The sequence below is a fragment of the Crocodylus siamensis genome, chromosome 2, assembly GCF_052110815.1.
Source record: "Crocodylus siamensis isolate JL-2025a chromosome 2, ASM5211081v1, whole genome shotgun sequence".
Lineage (NCBI taxonomy): Eukaryota > Metazoa > Chordata > Crocodylia > Crocodylidae > Crocodylus > Crocodylus siamensis.
Window position 1 is genome coordinate 131,757,526 of NC_143396.1, and position 13,266 is coordinate 131,770,791.

Below are 13,266 nucleotides of genomic sequence, written 5' to 3' on the forward strand. Positions count from 1 at the left end.
ACCTAGGGAATCAACCACACACTCCTTAGTAAATTGTCTCACCTTTCCTTTAATAAATATATCTTTTCTAATCAGAATTTAACTAGCTTCAGTTTTCAGTAATTGGGTCTTCCCTGTGCTATCAGGAACCTTCTTCCTAGCTAGGCATATAGAGCGCAGTGGTGGGTCACTTTAGTTAATAATGCCCCCTAGGTGCAGATATGAGAGGGATACTGAAATCAGAGCCAATATTATGATCTCACTCCTGGAATTACAGTCAAGTCCTCTTTCTGAGCATTGCACTCTGGGGAATGAAAAGGCCAGAAAAGGAACCACAGTTCTGGCATGAGGGAGTGGAATTCAAAATAATTTTACTAGACATTTTCAGACAAGAATGGTCTGTCCAGGTATTGGCAGCTTGGAATTGGAACAGGGCCCAACTCTAATTATTTTCAGATGTCAATATTTATAGACGCAGTGTAAAGTATGCACATAAAATGTGTAGATTTTATAGAAATGTATGTGCTCCACTATGAAATGTTTTCTTTGTCCCTCGCTTAAGAAAAAAGGAGATAGCATCATCCAATCAAAGGAAAAAGCAAGAGCAGTTCAAGGTGGAGAATTATTTTTATTGTAAATTTCCAGAGGGAATTAACCAATTTTCTGTATTATGATAGAATCAGCATATTGTAGATTGAGCCTTTAGATAATGTCAAAGCAAAAGAGGCACTTTCAGCTTTGTGTTTCTGAAGAATTCCAAGTAAAAAGGGCTGCTGCACTTCTGTTTGCACTACAGTTTTCTCATCAATGTGCACATTATTGGACCTCGTTACTACAGTTGCACTGAGCAGTTCAAGCCAGCAGCTGGCATATGTGAATATGTCCCTTACAGCTTGTGAGTTTTCAAGCATTATAATAACTATACTGCCCAGTAAAGCACTTAAGATTTTTTTTTTTTTTAAATTAAAAACTGGAGGAAATGGACCCCTCTGGGTAGTATTTAAAAAAAATGCACAGTTTTGTAGGCATAGAAGATTGCCATATGATTATTCTAAAAAAAATAAGCTTTGCACAGTATTTGTGCTTTGTGGCCCAGAACTGAAACTGAGTTTGTTCATGGCAAATCCAGGATTTTAAAAAGGAGAGTATAGGAGCAGTGAGCAGTACTGCTGTGGTTGCTGAAGCCCTGCTCCCAGTCATATACCCTCCCAGTCCGCACATCACGCCACAGGAGCAGAAACTAAGGACTTAAGTCCCTGAATCAGGTAAGAACCCCTATCCCTTCTGCCCCCGCCACTCCGCCCCGCCCCACCCCACCCTGCTCCTCCTTCCCCCATCAAGATCCCTTCCCTTCCTCTTCCTGCTCAGCTGCGGGTCCCCTGCCTTCCTGTTCCCCCTCTATTATCTCTACTTTTGCCTCTGGCCTTAGGAAGAGGTTGAGAAGACCTGTCCACTGCTGTCCCAGCCATTCCTGCTTCATTCTAGTTGGGACTGTAGGAAACAGCTATGTGGGAAGTTGGACTTAGCTAGAAACACTGGGGGGCAGTGAGCTGGTGTCTTCCCACTGTACCTGCTCCTGAGCTGGTGGAGGATTGTAACAGGGTGATATTCGACCCTGTTCCTTAGCTAGGCTTCTTCCCCAAGTAGGAGGGCAGGAGCCAGGTCACAGAAAGGGCACAGATGGTGGTATGAGGCACAGCTGTGCCTTGTTTCACACTGGGGACATGGGCACAGTAGATTAGATTCTAGGGGGGCTACAAAAGGGGAGAACTTTGGGGTGGCAGATTGCCCCTGGGGGCACATGAAGAAGCAGAGGAGGAAAGAGAGGCCAGCACCACTGAGCACAGCTGAGACTCAAAGCAAGAGCAACGGAGCCTCTCACGCTGGATAAGATGAACCTTAGCACAATCCTTGCGCTCACAGAGAAATGAGTGTCAGGCATTTACCTAGTGAGTCGGAAGCAGGTAGTTCAGAGGAGGACTGGGATAGACAGCAAAGGCCTGTGAACAAAAGGAGAAACAGGAGGAGAGGTCAGAATATAACCTCTTATGGTATTGGAAAAAAAGGAGAAGTGGATTCCCGTGCTGTGAGAAAAATGGCTGCAGCCATGTTTGTAACTGGGAAACTAAATAAAACCAATTTTCATTTTGTTTAAGAGCAGGGTGATCAATTGCATGATCCTTCAGGGTTTAACATCTCTCTTTATTCTCTCAGCATCCAAGGCATGGCAGGAAAGCCCCTGAGGGGGAGAATTTGTCGATTTACTCTATCCCGGCCAGAAGAATGCTAGGAAAGGGGAACTTTTAGTTCTCCATGCACCTGCCTGCCTGAACATGTAACTACTCCAAACTCAAGTAGCACTAATACCAATCAACATTTGTGCAGCTCACAGTATAAAGTGTAACAAGGCCCTTAGGAAACATCAGGTCAAAAACCAATCCCCAAGGGCTTCTGTTAGTAACACAAGGATGATTCCCCAATTACATTTTGAAATCTATCAGTATGCTATTTTTTCATTAATTTAATGTGTGCTATGTTGAGTTTGTACTATGTTAAACCTTAATCAGTATGCCAAATGCTTTACAGAAGCCTGCTGTATCACCTTTAACAACCACACTTATAACCTCATTAAAAAAACCCACCAAATTCATTTGACAAGATCTATTTTCTATAATCCTGTGCTGATAGGCATTGGTTATATTATCCATCTTTAATTACTTGTTAAGAGAGTTGTATATCAGCTATTCCATTATTTTTCCCTGGGACTGATGCCAGACTATATGCCTATATTTATTTTGATCATTACATTTACCCATCTTAAATGTTAGCACAACATTAGCTTTCTTCCTCTGTTTTGAACTTTCAAACTTTCCCATAAATCTAAGATGTATTGAAAATCATCATTGGGTATACAGAAAGCTCCTCAGCCAGCTCTTTTAAAATGTTGGAATCCAACTCTACTGGATGTACTAATTTTAAAATTTCCCCTTTAGCAGCTGCTGTTTAACAACTTTCTGAGTTCCCATTAAAATAGAAATATTTCATCTTCATAGGATATGACCACTTGAAATGGTTTTTTCTCATGCTCTATGTATATCCTGTCACAGTGTTTGATTAAGTGAACTCAGGCTCATGAAAGCTTTTCTCTTATTTAGTTAATCTATAAGGTAAATTTCGACCCTGCCTTCTGCCTGCCTTTAAAATAATGCAGCTAATTACCTCTCTTTTGTCTGAAATACAAAACATATAAAATAGTTATTGAATTCTGCTGCTTTCTTTGTACTATTCATGACAATTCTGCCATTTTCAGGTAGCAGTACTATTGTGCCAATTTTTTTGTTTCCAATATACTTTAAATATTCCTTGTTGTTGTCCTTTACTGCTGGACTTAGACTTCCCCATGTGTCCTCAGGAGACTCTAATTGAATTCATTGTTGTGCCACAGATTTCTTGTCTGTTAGCAAATGCTTTCCTCCTTTATGCCTCAGCTATGCCAGCATTGAGTTGGTGATATTCAAGCACCAACTTTGCTGGACTGGACATTGTGTTCAGATACCCAACTCATGACTCCCAAATACAAGTGCTCTACCCCCAGCTTAGTAATGGCTTAAGATCTCATGGTAGCCAGAGGAAATGCTACAAGGACATATTGATGGCATACCTCAAGCAAGTAGATGCCAACATCAGGAGCTGGGAGGAGCTGGCTGTCAACCAATTCCAGTGGTGCTGCAGTCTCAGCTAAGTAGCAGCCTGTTTCACGGTAAAAGCATTATGCCTTTGAAGCAGAGAAGAGAGAATGGAGGAAGGAAAATAAATAAATTCTAACCTACAGCTTACTCTCACATGCAGAAAGACCTGCAACTTCTGCAGGCAGATCTGTGGCTCAGGGATTGGACTCTTAAGTCACCTCAAGACCCATCATTGAACTGTGGTAAAGATTATCCTTGAATAGGAAAATTATTGCCAGCAACCCCGCTCTCTCATAGGGATGTCATCACCCTGCCTAAGAAGTGTTCAGACATTATGGGCACTGACAGACATGTAAAAAAAAAACAAACCAAAAATGTGCTGCACATGAAGCAGTAGTGCATTACTTCAACCCAGTTCTGCAGCGTCTGTATAGATTAGACACTTCAGTGGGGATTTTTGGCACTTTTATCTAATAGCTGATTTATCTATTAGCTGACAGATAAAAGTGTCAAAATCCCACTAATGTGCCCAGTCTATACAGACATTGGGAAAGGTGGGTCCAACTAACACAATGCCTCTTCCGCACATATGCTGGGCTTGACAGGGGAGCGCGCTGAGTTTAAAGTAAAGTGCCAGAGGTTTTTTTCCACATCTGCAAGCAGCCTATGATACTAGGCATCATTTAAGTAGAGAAAGTTGACTGTTTTCCAACTAAGGCCATCACTGACTCTCTCACAGGAAAAAAAAAGTGTTGAAAAGGCCTCTTTAGTTTGGCATAAGATAGTGTTTGTGGGAAAGTCGATTGAAAGAAGAAAAGATTTACTTTTTGAAAAGTCAGCTCAAGAAACTTGTCTGAAGAGAGATTCCTAGAAGCAGACAGAGACTAAGAGAAGCTGAAAATTGGGCTTTGTCAGAAAGAATGCAGAGACTTAACCCTGCCAAAGAAGACGAGAATATAAAGAAGAAGAAAAAATGATGCGAGTGAAGGAGTGAGGCTGAAAGTAACAGGTATAAATGCAATACTGCTAAAGTAGTCATTAGCAAGTGGCAAATTAATCTGCATACTTGAAGAGAAAAGATTCCTCCAAGATTTTACTTCATGATAGCTGAGAACTGGTCACTCAAGTTCTCCAGTGAAAGACAAAATCATCCCATAGCTAAGTTAAAGGCATGGCTGAACCTTTAAATGTTCAATCAGGACATCCTAAGAGTATTTGCCAATTGCTGCTGTGTCTAGGGAATAAATTCAAAGAGCCAAACATCTGAGAGCTGAACGTAGTGGAGCCCTATGCACAACCATCTGTTTCTCCACATACCCAGGCCTGAACACCTGGGCAGAAATTAAATCACTCATGCCCAAAGGTATAAATGGCTGCCTAGATGCAAGTCTTTCTACTCAAACTTTCAGACAACCCCCTTGATAAAATACATAGGTCTAAAGTTTTACAGTTGGATTTTCAAGTGCTCAGTATCCAGCCATTCCCTTTGTTCTCACTGGGGGAGTCCTTCCCTATTGTTCTTACTGAAAGCTGATGAGAGCACTTTTGTAAACCCAACCACTCATCTAAAAAACCTCTTCAATTTGCAGGTTCAAAAAAATCTTTAATGATTTAAACCTGACACTGAAAAAGAGAGTAACTGCTCCAATCAGGACTATTTAAGTCCCTTTTAGATTTTAATGTCTCACTTGGACAATGCAATAAGGACCTTTACCTCAGTTAAGGTGCTATTTCAGTGCCTAGAAGGGAATGCTGCTAACTGAATGAGAAGTGATAAGTGCTTCTCAGCCCACATTATGGCTCCCTTGGCAGTACAAGAAATGAACTGCTGCAATTGCATTATGCATTAGAATATGACCTGACTTTTGGTCTATTTTAGTGGGAAATAATGATAACTAGAATGCACCCTAGATATACACTGGAAAACAGAAAAATGAAGTGGCCTACATAAGGTCACTAAGCCCCCCAGTGGCAGAGCTGGAAACAGAGCTAGGTCTTTTGAATCAGCTTGCATGTGGAGTGACTCAATTAATCGAGACTGCTCTGAAGCAGCAGCTCTCTGGCATGTTACGGGACAAAAAGGTATGTGTATAACTGCCTGTTTCCATTATGCAATGCAGCCTCCTTTACAGGATAAATAATGAGCCCTAATAACTAAAAGAGAATTGAATTTACCATCTGAGTCAAGGCTTGCATTCCTTTCCTGGAGAGCTGAGGATGCTAATTAACTCAGACTTTTTCAGTTGTAAAGATGGCTCTCTCATATTTTTTCCCAAGCAATTAAGATTTTATATAATTGAGTTTGTAGGTGACCAAGAGCACCTCACCCTCATCCACAAGTTCTTCAACAGCTACTATACACTGTAAAATTACTTTGGATGCTGCTGAAAAAAACAGCCACCTCTCTATAACTTCCACAGAGCACTCCTGTTCCTTGCAAAAGTTTAGAAAGATTCTTCAATGGCTTCAAAGTTAGAAGCTGGATCTACCCCCACAGGCTGCAGAAATCTGTAGAAGCATTCAAGCCCTTCAAAAGATAAACACTATTAAGTATTGCAGCAAACCTTTTCTTCCCTCCACCACAGTGAGCAGGAGGTAAAGGATCTTGGGTGGTGTGTTTTCTAGCTTGTCTGCTAAACAGTATGGGGCTCATTGAGAATAGGCAAAGGATGAGACAACCTCACCTCAGAAAGCTGTACGTAAAGAGAGTAAGGCAGCCTGTGAATTGGAAAAGCAGCTTCTGAGAGCAATGTGCAAAGGAAAGGTCAGATGACAGGCAGCCAAGAGGAGATCCAGCCTGTTGCTGGCAGAGAGCAACAGTAACCACTAGAGGATACTTCATTAAGACAACTGGCAGAATGGTGTATAGCAGGGGTAGGCAACATTTTTTGGCCACAGTGCCGAAAAACACCAAAATGTCTACCCTGGAAGGTGCTGGAGTGCCATCATGCCAGAAAAACAAAATGAGGCAAAAGGGTACATGGCAGGATGCCCTGCTTGTGCCCCCAGCCCAGGCTCTGTGGCTTTCAGCAGCTACCCCAGCTCTTAGTAGCTGCTGGAGCCTGAGCTGCTCCCAGCAGGGCTTGCAACATCCCAGCTGCCTGCTGGGAGCAGCCCGGGCTCCCAGCTGGCAGCAGCTACACGGAGCCAGGGCTGGCTGCAGCTGGGAGGCTCCAAACAGCTGTGCCGGACTCCAGCTCCATACTGATGCATGCTCTGCACCCCCTCCCCCACCGCCCACTCTGACGCATGGGTGCACATGCCAGTACGGAGCTAATGCCGGAGCCCAGTACAGCTGTTTGGAGCCTTCTGGCTGCAACCAACCCCGGCTCTTGGTAGCGGCTGGCAAGCGGGAGCCTGGGCTGCTCCCAGCAGGCAGCTGGGACGCTGAAGGCCCTGCTGGGAGCAGCCCAAGCTCCATTGCTGGCAGCAGCTACCCAGACCCAGGGCTGGCCGTGGTGTGCCGAGCAAATTTGCCTCGCATGCCATGCTCGGCACACATTACAGTGAAAAAGCTATACTCATGCCTACTCCTGGTCTTGGGAACAGTGACTTGATTTTTCACCATAACTTAAGATGACAATGAAATGTAAAGGCACTTGTACATGCAATGATGTCACAATGTGCACATGACAAAAATTTCCCTGTGTGTGGCTTAATGGCATCACACATGATATGTACATGAGTTTTGGGGGGTTAACATGAGTTTACACTATTGCAAACTAAACTATCCCAATGTAGTTTAGTTTGCAACATTGCAACTTGGAATATTATGGCCATTACTCAGCTTGCCCCTTGATTACGGGAGGCAGGCAGGTCCTGCAGCAAAAAAGATCAAGCCCCTCATCATTTCTGCCTTGATCAGGCTCCTACAGCTAGCAGGACACCTGGGGCCACCTGGGAATTGGCTGGCTTACCTCTGTGGCACCACAGGAAGGAGGCAGGAGCATGGCTGGCCGTGCAGACAGTCAAAAAGCCTAAGGCTGAATCAATTCAGTCTTTTCAGGTTAGTCTAAACTGCACATATTCAATTGAAACAGAAGCAAACAGACATTTACCTTTAATTTAGGAAATGCAGCCACATGTCTGCAGTGGCTCAGGCCAGAAGCTGGGGGCAGGGCACTAGAACAAAGAGCTATGTGTTCACTTCCTCTTCCTGCTGCCCTCAAGGTCTCTGGGATTTGATTTACAAAATTACAGCAGCAGGACTCTGCAGGGTTTCTTATCACTTTCTCTTCCTGCTACCAGGTGCCTTTGGGATTTGTAGTCCACAGTTGCAGTCAGCAGTAAGTTTGAGCAGGGGAAGGGGTGTTTAATCCCCCTCTTCAACCCCAGACCCTCGCTATGGTTTGCAGCCCCTATAGAGTGGACTCCCCCCTCCCCCCCAGCCCCTTGTCAGCCAGACCTCATTGCTCCAGCTAGGGGACAGAGGGGTGGAGCAGACAGCACAGCCTAGGGCTGAAAAGCATGCTGGGGTCTCTGATTTAACTTGAACCAGGAAGGGATCTGGGACAAAATTTTCATAAACTGGTTTGACTCAAATCAGTTAAGTCTGATACTACATTCAACCATGTTTATCTTAAACCAGTTTTGGCCATTTTGAAACTGGTTTATGTGCACTGAGCTTCTGTTCTGTTTCAGGTTTAAATCCATTTCTGATCACTTAAACTGGTTTATGTTTAACTTCTGTCCCCGGGCGTGATGGGGGTTTAGTCCTTAGGGTTTCATTCTAGACCCCCTAAATTGAAATGGTGAGTTTTTAGTTGAAATGGTGGGTTATTGTCTTGGTGGCTGCAGATGCCTACTGAAGGCAGATGCAGCGAGGGGCCCATTCATTTTTTTTTAAATTTCCAGTGGAGCCTGCCCAGCTCTCCTTCAGCTGCGGGGGAGTGGGGGGGCATTAATCTGTCAGCTCGCTCTGGTTGGCAGGATGTCTGAGGCCACTCAAGAATGTGCTGGCTTGCCCCTGGGGTAGCATGGGGAAGCTGCAGGAGGGCCACTGGGTGTGCTGGCAGCTGGAGAAGATGATGGGGTTGGTGCACAGGGTGCTAGAAGCCCAGGTGGGCTCAAGGAACTAGCAGCCTGCCCAGTTGGTCCCATGCCCCATGTACCATCCCCACTGCATTCTCCAGCTTGTGCCCAGGCAATGCTAGTAAAATATTCTTTATTTCTCATACTTCTTATGCTTAAGGGAACCACCAGAGAACAATGCCTGCTTCCCAGTGGATGCACCAACAAGTGCAGCATCTACATGTGTGCTTGGGACAGCAACAATTTGAGGTGTGGTGGACTAAGCCCCCAGCTAGCTGGAATGACCGGGCACAATTAATGTACCTGGTTAGAGTCTACATGTGTGTTTCAGCATAGTAAAGTACTCCACCATAAAACAGTAGTGTCCATGATAGTACTATCCTATGGTAGAGTTACTTAATTTACTGCACCCTAATGCTGGAGCACATGTAGACTGTGACACTTTACTGCAAAGCTAATTAGTCAAATCTTCAGTAAAGCATACGTGTAGATGTGTCCAGTGTGTGGTACCCAGGGGCACTTATCTGACATTAGAAGCGACATCATATCATTCATATAAACCTCTGGCTGTCTGGGTCACTCAGGCTGCTTGCAGACTTGGAAAAAAAAACAGCTTTACTGTCAGCTCAGTACACTGCCACATTGAGCGCTGTGCATGCCCATAAGAGGCATTGCATTAGTTTGACCCAGCTTGCCCAATAGCTGTATAGATCACATGCTTCAGCAGGGCTTTGTGGTGCTTTTATCTAATAACAGATTCAGTCAGTTATTAGATACAAGCTGATTCAATTAAAAGTGTCAAAAAACCCTGCTGAAGTGCACAATCTATATAGACACTGGGTGAGCTGGGTCAGAACGATGCAATGCCCCCTCCAGTGAAGAGCTGTTTTGTTTTGTTTTTTCACATCTGTTAGTGGTCTTAATGACACTTCTGGCCCTATGGAGTGAAGGCCTATCTCTGACAAGAGGGTGGTAGCCTCAGTGACAAAGAGGAATCACTTGATACATGGGGGTAGTTAGGAGTGATTAAATTACATTTTGAAAGGGGAAAAGCAGAAGCTGGGCAGCAGAAATAGCTCCCACAGAAACAGGGATATTAAAAAATAACTATCTAGGCAAGCACCAGTGTCACCACTACCTGCAACAGTCAAAAGGTGATTACATCAAGTACTAGGAGATGAAGCATGAAGTACTATCTAGCTGGCATGGAGCATACCTCTGCCAATGCTGTGCCCTCAAGACTGTTCTCTCCAAGTTCCTGTTGGGCCTGTGACCAGCTGGGCAAATCATTTCTCTGCTCTGTACTTCTGTTCCTATGTCATTCTGTCTGCTCCCAACATAGCATGTATACCCTTTTAGGTGAGGGACTTCAACTTATTCCATGTATGCATGGGATACAGCACAATGGAGGCTGATCTCGGCTGGGATTTGTGTCCATTACTGCAATACACAATAAGTAACAATAATAATAAGCCAGCTAGATTGTTCATGGGCCTGGTAGATATTAGCATCTTAAACTGTATGGATATTTGGTTTCATTTGGCACAGGTGCAAAGAAACAATGATGTGTACACATGTGTGCACACATGTTTCTAAGGTCTTTTTTTAAAATGCAGCTGTGCCAATATTCACTTAATAAGCTGGTTTTGCTCTGGCTTAAATCCTTTATAAGAAAATTGTATACCTTTAAATCTATTGAAATTGTCTACCTAAGATGAGCAAGAAATTCCAAACTGGGAAATACTCTATAATAATAAAGCTAACCCATAAAAAGTTCTGGACAGAATTATTTCACGAATCTAGCCTAGAATAAGAAGGGTCTCTTTGTGAATGAGAATACTAAACCTTTTCCACATTTCTTTTGCTAAGCATTCAATACCAGCCTTTACAAATGCACTGTAATTATTCCTAGAATCTACAAATGGTTCAGGTGTCAAAGTTTGGTTTAAAGTCCAGAAAGCAAGCAGCAGCAGCAGTATTTCCAACTTGACATGTTCCTGTCTACTAAAGATTTCTTTTAATTGGCTATTTCTCCAGGATGGTGAGATGTTCTAATTGGGCATTAGTCTCCAACTTAAAAAACGGTAAAGCATGGTGGGGGGGAAGAGTTGTGAAATTAAATACTTTTGCATGATAAATTCCTAAATTGGACCATTCAGGTAAAATTGTGTAAAAAAGATTTATATAGTAAACTCTCTTTTAATTAAGTAATACATCTTCTGAACATCTTGCTTTTCATTATCACCTAGCAAAATAATCTATGGCATATTGTCTGCACATTGCCTCTTATCTTGTTATGAGAATAAAGAAAGTGATGATTTTCAAGACAGTTTTTAGGTGATTTTCCAAGATGAAAAAAAATAGGATTTGCTACTCTTGTAATTAGGTCTATAACAGACTGGTACATGGATTTTACCATACTGAATGAGTTTGTCTTTCCTTGGGCAAGTGATGGGCATTTCAGAGAAAGGGGAAACCATTCTCCACTATAGCTAGCAGTATTTTAAAACTGCTTTTAGAGTGGGGCTTTTCAGCATTGCTGATGCTGTCTTACTTCTCTTGCTTAAGTCAGTGAAAAACTCCCATTGATTTCAGTGGGAAGAGAAGCAGGCCCTTTAAGAAAATCCCACCTTTAGTGTTCCATAAAGCAAGACATATTATTTTCTTAGAGTGGAAAATTTTGGACATGCCCTATTTACTCCTCTCCTCAGTATTTGCTCTGTGCCACTGTAAGACAAGATACCGGGCTTGATGGACCTTTGGTTTGACCCGGTAAATGGCAGTTCTTATGTTTTTATGTCCTGGTGTTCTATCTGTAGTGCAATGAATTTGCACCCTTTCTGAAATGACTTTGGTTCAGGTAATCGAGCCTAGATGTCTGTGTGGCAGGTTATTTCCATGGCAGACCTATGGCGAATCTTGGAAATAGTAGATGCTTATCAAAATGAAAATAATCATGCAAAGGATATGTGTGATGGAGGCCATGCTTTGGAAGTGTCCCTGCAGGTAGGACCTGGGAATATGAAGAGATATACACAATTGTTTTGGAGGCAAGAGCTTCTTCTAATGTTTCTCAAAATGACACAGAAAAGTCATCATGACTTCCAGGCTCCATGAGGCCAATATCATTGACCTTTTAATGTTCTGACAGCCCTTTCCCTTGTCAGAAATATTTGCCAATGCCAAAAAGCCCAATAAGGTACCACTATAGGCTTTCATCACTTCCAAGCCTGCAGTGATGGTAACTCTCATGTTTTTTGTAAGAAGTCTTAGATTATTTGGTAATTTTTTTTCTCTTAAAGCTCCAGCTCCTGAAGTCATGTTATTTTATGATAGTGTCATTAAGCTGCTGAAGGACTGGGGTAATTGTAATTGTTTTAATCTGTTTTACACAAGATGAATTCTGAACCTTTGGTTCACATCCAGAAAGGCTGAGTGATTTATATCCCTGTAACTGCATGTAAATTCTAGGAGGAAAATAACTTGCTTACCATAAACATTTAGGAGAACACAGACCTCTTCATGCCTACTTGCATAGCAGTCCTGATAAGACAGATGCTGTTTTAAAGAAGCCAGATTTCTGTTAGAAACTAGATAGCTCCAATTTGATTGATTAGAGAAACTAATTTGATTTTTTTTCTTTCTTTTGCAAGATGAAAACATGGGAGGGATCTGAAGCCAAATAAGGATCAGAGGGCTTTACCCCATTATTCACACAGGCCCAAAGTGCATAAGGAACGTGAAGTACTACTCTAGCATTGCTGAGTGGTGTGTGTGGCTGGACTCCTTTTTTCACGATGAGCACTGGCAACCCTAATGCAACCTGTAAGGCAGCTTGGATCCTGAAGGTGAGAGTAAGAGCTGGAAATCACTGAAGTAAACAGGAAAGCAGGGGAGGAATTATCTTTGGAATATATGGCCTGGCAGGTGCAATGGCAAAGAGGGAGAACTTCTGCAACAATGTTCTGGATATGTGGGCACAGCATCAGTAAGATGCAGAGGTTCCTGAGCAGTTGGATTTTGACACTGAAGCCACAGATGGTATTCATCAGGGCTTTGACATAGGGTGACAGGAGGGAAAGGTAGGTTTGGATGACTTTATAAAAGAGTGATAGCACGCTTAGTGGCAGGGGCATAGATTCAGATGGGATATGCCTCTTAGGTGAGACATGTTCTATTCCTGATACCTGGTTTCAGGGAAGTTATTTCACCTCTTGATGCCTTTGTTACCTCTCCAGCCTTTTCTGTCATGAAACAGTAAGCTCTTTAGGGTAAAAACTGTCTCCTGTATGTGTTTCTACAGTACCTAATGCCAATGCAGTTGGGGCTTGAGTTTGGATGAAACCTTGGGGCACTTCAATAATGCAATAAATACTAATAGGGAATGATATAAAGAGAGAAAGGAGGGAAGGAGTCACATCTGCCACTGAGTCGGAAAAGAAAGAAACTAGTACAGACACCAACAGTGATGAGAGAAAGGAAGGAAAGGAGAGGAGAAATAAGTTTCAGGTGGTGGACATAACCCCAGGAGAAGATGTAAGGCTATTTTTTTATTAACAGAAAAGCT

The 13,266-nt window shown here is 42.9% G+C and overlaps 1 long non-coding RNA gene across 3 annotated transcripts in view; it reads left to right on the plus strand.

Annotated features, from left to right (window-relative positions):
- The window catches only part of LOC149870784 (uncharacterized), a 96,869-nt gene that overhangs the window by 13,787 nt on the left and 69,816 nt on the right, over positions 1-13,266 (plus strand). For 2 of the 3 annotated variants that reach the window (XR_016440494.1, XR_016440492.1), the window contains one exon: positions 12,353-12,547. This is a non-coding gene — a long non-coding RNA (uncharacterized LOC149870784). Of the gene's footprint in view, positions 1-961; positions 1,245-12,352; positions 12,548-13,266 lie in introns of those variants that run through there. The other variant, XR_016440493.1, reaches the window with a different exon arrangement.